The following is a 10000-nucleotide window of genomic DNA, read 5'->3' on the forward strand; positions in this document are numbered from 1 at the left end:
CAGCATAGTGGAACACTGGTCACAGCCGTCCGAATGAAGACATCACAGGGGTGTAGTTAAGTTGTTATCATAAATGCCATATAAATGTTTAATTTTTTTGTGAATTTCATTCAAGAACCTAAAATCCCTCCAACTTTGGACGTCGTGTCGGCACGAGTTGTCGTTAACCGATCGCCATAATATTTCATAATTTGCTTTCTGGAATTTTATGCCGAGTAGCTGCAAATGCGGCAGCGGGCAGTCAGCGATTTTCGAGAGGAGAATCTCAGTAAGAAGTCAGGTGGCACTGGCCCTTAATTAAATACTGAGTGCCAATGATACTCGAGATGACAAGGCAAGTTATTGGCGCCTTCAAATAACCAATGGCCAACATCAGCGGCTGTTTCCAGGTTAGGGGCGGTTGACGGCGAGCGTCGGATCTTGGAGCAAGCGGCTCACCACAACGAGAGATACGTGTGCAATCGCACAAAATCCATGCGGTGGGGGCGCTGGGCCAGTAACCCGCCACCGGAAAACTGAGAACTACTATGAGAAACAAAGGAATAGTAACAAGTAAAAGCGTGCTAAGTTCGGCCGGGCCGAATCTTATATACCCTCCACCATGGATCGCATTTGTCGAGTTCTTTTCCCGGCATCTCTTCTTAGGCAAAAAAAAAGGATATAAGAAAAGATTTGCTCTGCTATTAGAGCGATATCAAGATATGGCCCGGTTTGGACCACAATTAAATTATATGTTGGAGACCTGTGTAAAATGTCAGCCAATTCGAATAAGAATTGCGCCCTTTGTGGGCTCAAGAAGTAAAATAGAGAGATCGATTTATATGGGAGCTGTATCGGCCTATAGACCAATTCAGACCATAATAAACACACATGCTAATGGTCATGAGAGAATCCGTCGCACAAAATTTTAGGAAAATCGGATAATAATTGCGACCTCTAGAGGCTCAAGAAGTCAAGATCCCAGATCGGTTTATATGGCAGCTATATCAGGTTATGAACCGACTTGTACTTTATTTGACATAGTTGTTGAAAGTAACAATAAAAAACGTCTTGCGAAATTTCAGCCAAATCGGATAGAAATTGAGCCCTCTAGAAGCTCAAGAAGTCAAGTCCCCAGATCTGTTTATATGACAGCTATATCAGGTTATGAACCGATTTGAACCATATTTGGCACAGTTATTGGGTATAATAACAAAACACGTCGTGTAAAATTTCATTCCAATCGGATAAGAATTGCGCACTCTAGAGGCTCAAGAAGTCAAGTCCCCAGATCTGTTTATATGGCAGCTATATCAGGTTATGTACCGATTTGAACCATACTTGGCACAGTTGTTGGATATCGTAACAAAACACGTCGTGCAGAATTTCATTTCAATCGGATAAGAATTGCGCACTCTAGAGGCTCAAGAAGTCAAGACCCAAGATCGGTTTATATGGCAGCTATATCAGGTTATAAACTGATTTGAACCATACTTGGCACAGTTGTTGGATATCATAACAAAACACGTCGTGCAGAATTTCATTTCAATCGGATAAGAATTGCGCACTCTAGAGGCTCAAGAAGTCAAGACCCAAGATCGGTTTATATGGCAGCTATATCAGGTTATAAACTGATTTGAACCATACTTGGCACAGTTGTTGGATATCATAACAAAACACGTCGTGCAAAATTTCATTCCAATCGGATAAGAATTGCGCACTCTAGAGGTTCAAGAAGTCAAGACCCAAGATCGGTTTACATGGCAGCTATATCAAAACATGGACCGATATGGCCCATTTACAATACCAACCGACCTACACTAATAAGAAGTATTTGTGCAAAATTTCAAGCGGCTAGCTTTACTCCTTCGGAAGTTAGCGTGCTTTCGACAGACAGACGGACGGACGGACGGACGGACGGACGGACGGACGGACGGACAGACGGACTGACATGGCTAGATCGACATAAAATTTCACGACGATCAAGAATATATATACTTTATGGGGTCTCAGACGAATATTTCGAGTAGTTACAATCAGAATGACGAAATTAGTATACCCCCCATCTTATGGTGGAGGGTATAAAAAAGGACCCCCCATAATGTTGACGATACACGCAAACGAAAAAAGGACCATGATTTGCGGATCTGCACCTGGAATGTCCGCACTCTTTATAGAGAAGGTTCAGTATACGCGCTAGCGGATGTATTAGAGAAGTACAAGGCAGATATTACCGCCTTACAGGAAGTGCGATGGATTGGAAATGGCATCACTACAACACCAAACGGAAACGAACAGCAAAGGTTCGCACCCGTTTGAACATGGTACGATCTGACACTGCACGGAAGCTGGACATTGAAAAGCTGCAAACACAACAAATGGCAGTGACATACTCCACTCGACTGACCCAAGTCATCCTTGTTCCGATGATATAATGGTGCAGTGGCAAACTATTGCCCACTCCATGGAAAATGCCACGAAATCCGTACTTGGATACCAGAAGCCTCCTCCAAGAAACCCATGGTACGACCAAGAGTGTCTAGATGCAACTGAAGCCAAGAATGCGGCATATAGAGCAACCCTGCAATCTGTAGCAATGCGCAAGACCAAGGAGAGGTATCGGTAGAAAAGGAGAGAGAGGAGAAACGTCTATTCCGCAGAAAGAAAAAGGAAATGGAAAGACGTGAGTGTGAGCGAATTGAGATGTACGGAGTCCGAATGAAGTCCGTAAATTCTAACAAAAGAGTAAACATCAAACCGATGGCTTTGGTGCAGGCGCATCCTCCTGCAGAGACAAAGAAGGAAATCTGGTAACTGACACAGATAACATGCTGAGGATATGGAAATAACATTTTTCCCAACTACTAGTGTCCGACATTGATGGTGAAAAGGAAACCACAGAACCAATCAATGATGATGGTATAGAATGTTTTACCTCCTAGTCAGAATGAGGTAGAAGTGACCCGACTTAAGAACAACAAGGCAGCAGGAGCAGACGGGTTACCCGCTGAACTATTTAAGCCCGGAGGCGATACCGCAGAACCAATCCCTGATGATGGTATAGAATGTTTACCTCCCAGTCAGAATGAGGTCTCAGTAGCAGTGACCGGACTTAAGAACAACAAGGCAGCAGGAGCCGACGGGTTACCCGCTGAACTATTTTAGACCAGAGGCGACATGCTGATAAGGCGTATGCATCAGCTTATCTGCGCAATCGGGCTTGAAGAACGCATACCCGATAATTGGAACCTTGGCATATTATGTCCCGTACACAAGAAAGGAGACAAGACGGAATGTGCCAACTACAGAGGAATAAGTCTCCTCCCCATCGCATACAAGATACTCTCGAGCGTACTGTGTGAAAGATAAAAACCTAAAGTCAATGATATAATTGGGCCCTATCAATGAGGCTTTAGACCTGGCAAATCCACCCCGGACCAGATATTCACACTGCGCCAAATGCGGGATGAGACCAGAGAAGGACAAATCAACACCTGCCATCTCTTTGTTGACTACAAAGCCGCCTTCGATACTCCTTTACGTTCAAAGGTATTTCAAGCCATGTCAGGTATTTCAAGCCATGCTGATACGCGTTCCTCATTAAGAATAGGAAAGAATCTTTCGGAACCATTTAATACCAAACGAGGTTTCAGACAAGGAGACAGCCTATCGTGTGATCTCTTTAATATCCTGCTGAAGAAGATTATACGAGATGCAGATGTGAATATATATGGCACACTAATCACAAGAGAGCACATGCTACTCGCCTATGCCGACGACATTGATATCATAGGTCGGTCACCGGAAGTAGTAACTGCAGCCTTTGAAAGACTAAATGTATGGTTTCAACTCCTAACAAGTAAAAAGGCGTTAAGTTCGGCCGGGCCGAACTTTGGTTACCCACCACCTCGGGTATATATGTAAACCACCTTTCGTCAATATCCGGTGCATAGCAGAAATATGTGGAGGAGCTTAACTTAACTCTTTGTCCCAAATTTCGGCAACATCGAACAATAAATGCGCTTTTTATGGCCCCAAAACCTAAAACCGAGAGATCGGTCTATATGGCAGCTATATCCAAATCTGGACCGATCTGTGCGATAATGCAGAAGTATGTTAAGGGGCTTAATCTAACTTACTGTCCCAAATTTCGGCGACATCGGACAATAAATGCGCCTCTTATGGGCCTAAGACCCCAAATCGGAGGATCGGTCTATATGGCAGATATATCCAAATCTTGACCAATCTGAGCCAAATTGACGGAGGATGTTAAAGGGCCTAACACAACTCACTGTCCCAAATTTCAGCAAAATCGGATAATAAATGTGGCTTTTATGGGTTTAAGACCCTAAATCGGAGGATCGGTCTATATGGCAGCTATATCCAAATATGAACCGATCTGAGGCATATTAACGGAGGATATTGAAGGACCTAACGCAACTCACTGTCCCAAACTATAGCAAAATCGGATAATAAATGTGGCTTTTATGGACCTAAGACATTAAATCGGCGGATCGCTCTATATGGCAGCTATATCCAAATCTGAACCAATCTGAGTCATATTGACGGAGGATTTTGGAGGTCCTAAGACAGCGAACTGTTCCCAATTTCAGCAAAATCGGATAATAAATGCAGCTTTTATGGGCCTATGACCCTAAATCGGAGGATCGGTCTATATGGCAGCCATATCCAAATCTGGACCGATCTGAGTCATATTAACGGAGGATATTAAAGGGCCAAAGACAACTAACTGTCCCAAATTTCAGCAAAATCGGATAATAAATTTGGCTTTTATGGGTTTAAGACCCTAAATCTGAGGATCGCTCTATATGGCAGCTATATCCAAATCTGAACCAATCTGAGTCATATTGACGGAGGATTTCGGAGGTCCTAAGACAGCGCACTGTTCCAAATTTCAGCAAAATCGGATAATAAATGCAGCTTTTATGGGCCTATGACCCTAAATCGGAGGATCGGTCTATATGGCAGCCATATCCAAATCTTGACCGATCTGAGTCATATTAACGGAGGATATTAAAGGGCCAAAGACAACTAACTGTCCCAAATTTCAGCAAAATCGGATAATTAATTTGGCTTTTATGGGTTTAAGACCCTAAATCTGAGGATCGGTCTATATGGCAGCTATATCCAAATCTGAACCAATCTGAGTCATATTGACGGAGGATGTTGAAGGGCCTAAGACAACTCACTGTCCCAAATTTAAGCAAAATTGGATAATAAATGTGGCTTTTATGGGTTTAAGACCCTAAATCGGCGGATCGGTCTATATGGCAGCTATATCCAAATCTGAACCAATCTGAGTCATATTGACGGAGGATGTTGAAGGGTCTAACACAACTCACTGTTATAAATTTCAGCAAAATCGGATAATAAATGTGGCTTTTATTGGCCTAAGACCCTAAATCGGCGGATCAGTCTATATGGCAGCGATATCCAAATCTGAACCGATCTGAGCCAAATTAAAGAAGGACGTTGAAGGGCCTAAGACAACTCACTGTCAGAAATTTCAGCAAAATTGGATAATAAATGAGGCTTTTATGGGCCTAAGACCTTAAATCGGAGGATCGGTCTATATGGCAGCTATATCCAAATCTGGACCGATCTGAGCCAAATTGACGGATGATTTCAAAGGGCCTAACAAAACTCACTGTTATAAATTTCAGCAAAATCAGATAATAAATGTTGCTTTTATTGGCCTAAGACCCTAAATCGGCGGATCGGTCTATATGGGGGCTATATCAAGATATAGTCCGATATAGCCCATCTTCGAACTTAACCTGCTTATGGACAAAAAAAAGAATCTGTGCAAAGTTTCAGCTCAATATCTCTATTTTTGAAGACTGTAGCGTGATTTCAACAGACAGACGGATGGACATGTCTAGATCGACTTAGATTTTTACGCTGATCAAGAATATATATACTTTTAAGGGTCGGAAATGGATATTTCGATGTGTTGCAAACGGAATGACAAAATGAATATACCCCCATCCGTCGGTGGTGGGTATAAAAAGCCTTGCACAACCGAGCAGATAAAGAAAATAGAGAAAGTTGGGAACCACATCTTTGAGACAGTCAGTAACTTTATCTACCTCGGCACTGCCGTAACCGAAACGAATGACACCAGTTTTGAGATTAAGTCAAGAATAATACTGGCAAACATATGCTACTTTAGACTAAGTAGGCAGTTTAGAAACAAGGCCACCTCTCGACAGACGAAGACTATACTGTACAAGACACTGATACTACCCGTGCTGTTATATGGTTCTGAAGCATGGGTCCTTTTGAAAGCTGATGAGGCAGTGCTTGGAGTATTTGAGAGAAAGATTCTTCGTAAAATATATGGACCAGTTTGCGTTAATGGAGAATATAGGCTACGTATGAACCACGAGCTGTATGAGCTAATAATGAACCACCAGCTGTATGACGACGATGGTATAGTTACACGCATCAAAATACAACGGCTGAGTTGGCTAGGTCATGTTGTCAGAATGGATGAAGAAATTTTTCCAATCTTTGGACCAAATGACATTTTCTCATTCTTTATTGGGATTAAAATCTCCTGGTACGATTTTAATATAATATGAGGAGCTGTGTTCAAATGTTCTCTCTTAGCGACAGTTTAGGCGCTTGGTTACAGATTAGTCAGACCAATGACCAATGAATGAGACAATGTGTACTACTCTCCGACTTTACTCATATCCACATTCAAACTCATGCCCTTTACCATGGCAGGGATTATGACGCAACTTTCAATCTATTGCACTTCTGGTACTCCCACCTAAGCTAATTGCCCTCATTAAAGACTATCTGAGATATGTTTTCCTTATCTCATTATCATTTTGACTTTAGTATCCTTTCATATAAACTCTTCATAAATGGTACTACAAATATTTGAAATGCAGTTTACCTTTTAGCCTTTTTATCCTTGTTGGGATATTAAATTGGGAAGATTATCAATATTCAATCCTTTTAGTATAATGTTTGTTGCTCCTTCAAAATCATTTCACATGTCTATCACTTAACCTACGATTATGTTTTTCATTCTCTATCTTCTCCTATGAAGAAGACATAACCAAACGATTGACCAATGAATTTTTTAACATTATTGGCCATAACACATCAATTGAGTCATTTGTAATCTATGCCATGAATTTTGTGTGAAATGTAAACGAAACGATACTAAATATATCCAATACGATACAATTATGTTATAACCTTCAGCAACAACAACAACAACAGCAATGACAACAATTGTTATTCCCTGAATATCATCATGAAATCGGAGTTGGGCAATCAATAAAAGAAAAGACAAAAAAAAGAAATATTCGATCAAAACCTGTTTGGATTTGAGACAGATTTGAGTTGTTAGGGGTTTTTCTTTTCTTGCAAATGTTTCTCTTATCCTACCTAATCTAGTGCCAAAAAATTCCTCTGCATTCCAAAGAAGTCCGGGTGGGAATCGGAGTCGCAGTCTCCTTTGGAGTGTCTTATCGTCTTGTGTTGTAAATGATTGGTAATTGATTATCCATTGAAATGATATCAAGAGATTTGAAGAGGAAAAAGTTTTAAGGCATTTCTTTTTTGGGAGCCAAGGATTATTTGCATATCCCAACACTGACTGACAGACTTGGCTTGGCTGCCTGTTCAGCAGTGAATGTGTAGATAGATAGCAGCTTAAGTATGTGTGGGGTGTAAATGTTTGTTTAAATTCAAATATTCCAAGTGGAGAGTTTGCAAGTAATCAGAGGCGTAGAAAGGGGAAGAAGGAGGAGAATAGCCCCCTTCTCCCAAAAAACCAAAAATCAAAAAGATGTACTGATTGATGTGAAAACTGATGGGCAGACATACAGACAGACGGATGGATGTATAGATGGACAGACAGATAGACAGACAGATAGACAGACAGATAGACAGACAGATAGACAGACAGATAGACAGACAGATAGACAGACAGACAGATAGACAGACAGATAGACAGACAGATAGACAGATAGACAGATAGACAGACAGACAGATAGACCGACAGATAGACAGACAGATAGACAGACAGATAGACAGACAGATAGACAGACAGATAGACAGACAGATAGACAGACAGATAGACAGACAGATAGACAGACAGATAGACAGACAGATAGACAGACAGATAGACAGACAGATAGACAGACAGATAGACAGACAGATAGACAGACAGATAGACAGACAGATAGACAGACAGACAGATAGACAAACAGATAGACAAACAGATAGACAGACAGATAGACAGACAGATAGACAGACAGATAGACCGACAGATAGACAAACAGATAGACAGACAGATAGACAGACAGATAGACAGACAGATAGACCGACAGATAGACAGTCAGATAGACAGACAAATAGACAGACAAATAGACAGACAGATAGACAGACAGATAGATAGACAGACAGATAGACAGACAGATAGACAGACAGATAGACAGACAGATAGACAGACAGATAGACAGACAGATAGACAGACAGATATACAGACAGATATACAGACAGATATACAGACAGATAGACAGACAGATAGACAGACAGATAGACAGACAGATAGACAGACAGATAGACAGACAGATAGACAGACAGATAGACAGACAGATAGACAGACAGATAGACAGACAGATAGACAGACAGATAGACAGACAGATAGACAGACAGATAGACAGACAGATAGACAGACAGATAGACAGACAGATAGACAGACAGATAGACAGACAGATAGACAGACAGATAGACAGACAGATAGACAGACAGATAGACAGACAGATAGACAGACAGATAGACAGACAGATAGACAGACAGATAGACAGACAGATAGACAGACAGATAGACAGACAGATAGACAGACAGATAGACAGACAGATAGACAGACAGATAGACAGACAGATAGACAGACAGATAGACAGACAGATAGACAGACAGATAGACAGACAGATAGACAGACAGATAGACAGACAGATAGACAGACAGACAGATAGACAGACAGATAGACAGACAGATAGACAGACAGATAGACAGACAGACAGATAGACAGACAGATAGACAGACAGATAGACAGACAGATAGAGTCTATAATCTGATATAGCTCCCATATAAACCGATCTCCCGATTTGACTTCTTGATCCCTTACAAGACCCAATTTGGCTGAAATTTTGCATGTGGTGTTCAGTAATGACTTTCAATAACTGTGTCTAGTATGGTCCAAATCTGTCTATAACCAAATATAGCTCCCATATAAACCGATCTCCCGATTTGATTTCTTGAGCCCTTACAAGCCGCATTTTTTGTCCAATTGGGTTCGAATCGGTCAAGAACCTGATAAAGCTCCCATATAAACCGATCTCCCGATTTGACTTCTTAAACCCTGGAAGCCGCAATTTTTTTACAATTTGGCTGAAATATTGCATGTAGTGTTCTGCTATGACTTTCGACAACTGTGCCAAGTACGGTCCGAATCGGTCTATAACCTGATATAGCTCCCTTATAAACCAATCTACCGATTCGACTTCTTTAGTCCTTGCAAGCCGCAATTTTTGTCCGATTTGGTGTTCTGTTACTATTTTCAACCACTGTGCCAAATCCAGGCCAAAGCAATCTATAACCTGATATAGCTCCCATGTAATCCGGTCTCTCGATCATCCTAGTTCATCCTTGTTCCGGTCTCTCGATCATCCTTGTCCGGGCCGAATGTTGGGTACCCATCACCATGGATTCCACTAAAAATCTCGCAAGATGGTAATTGACCATGCTCTCCATAACCTTGGTAAGCGTGGAGCATAACGCTATGGGTCGTTATTTGCAGGGTCGGCTGTCTCATCCTTCTTGGGGATAGGCTGCACGCTCGCAATCTTCCATCGCGCCGGGAAAACAACCGCACGGTTAGCAAGGTTTAAAAGATTGCGTAAAGGACGAGCAAGCGTCGAAGAACACTTGCATAAGACTAGTGGGGTTATGTCAGGGGATTTTTTTACGGCGA

The 10000-nt window shown here is 41.6% G+C and overlaps 1 protein-coding gene across 1 annotated transcript in view; it reads right to left on the reverse strand.

Moving 5' to 3' along the window:
* The window catches only part of LOC106086709 (dynein beta chain, ciliary), a 140119-nt gene that overhangs the window by 115289 nt on the left and 14830 nt on the right, over positions 1-10000 (reverse strand). The window lies entirely within an intron of this gene.

Source organism: Stomoxys calcitrans, chromosome 2 (genome assembly GCF_963082655.1).
Source record: "Stomoxys calcitrans chromosome 2, idStoCalc2.1, whole genome shotgun sequence".
Taxonomy (NCBI): Eukaryota; Metazoa; Arthropoda; class Insecta; order Diptera; family Muscidae; genus Stomoxys; species Stomoxys calcitrans.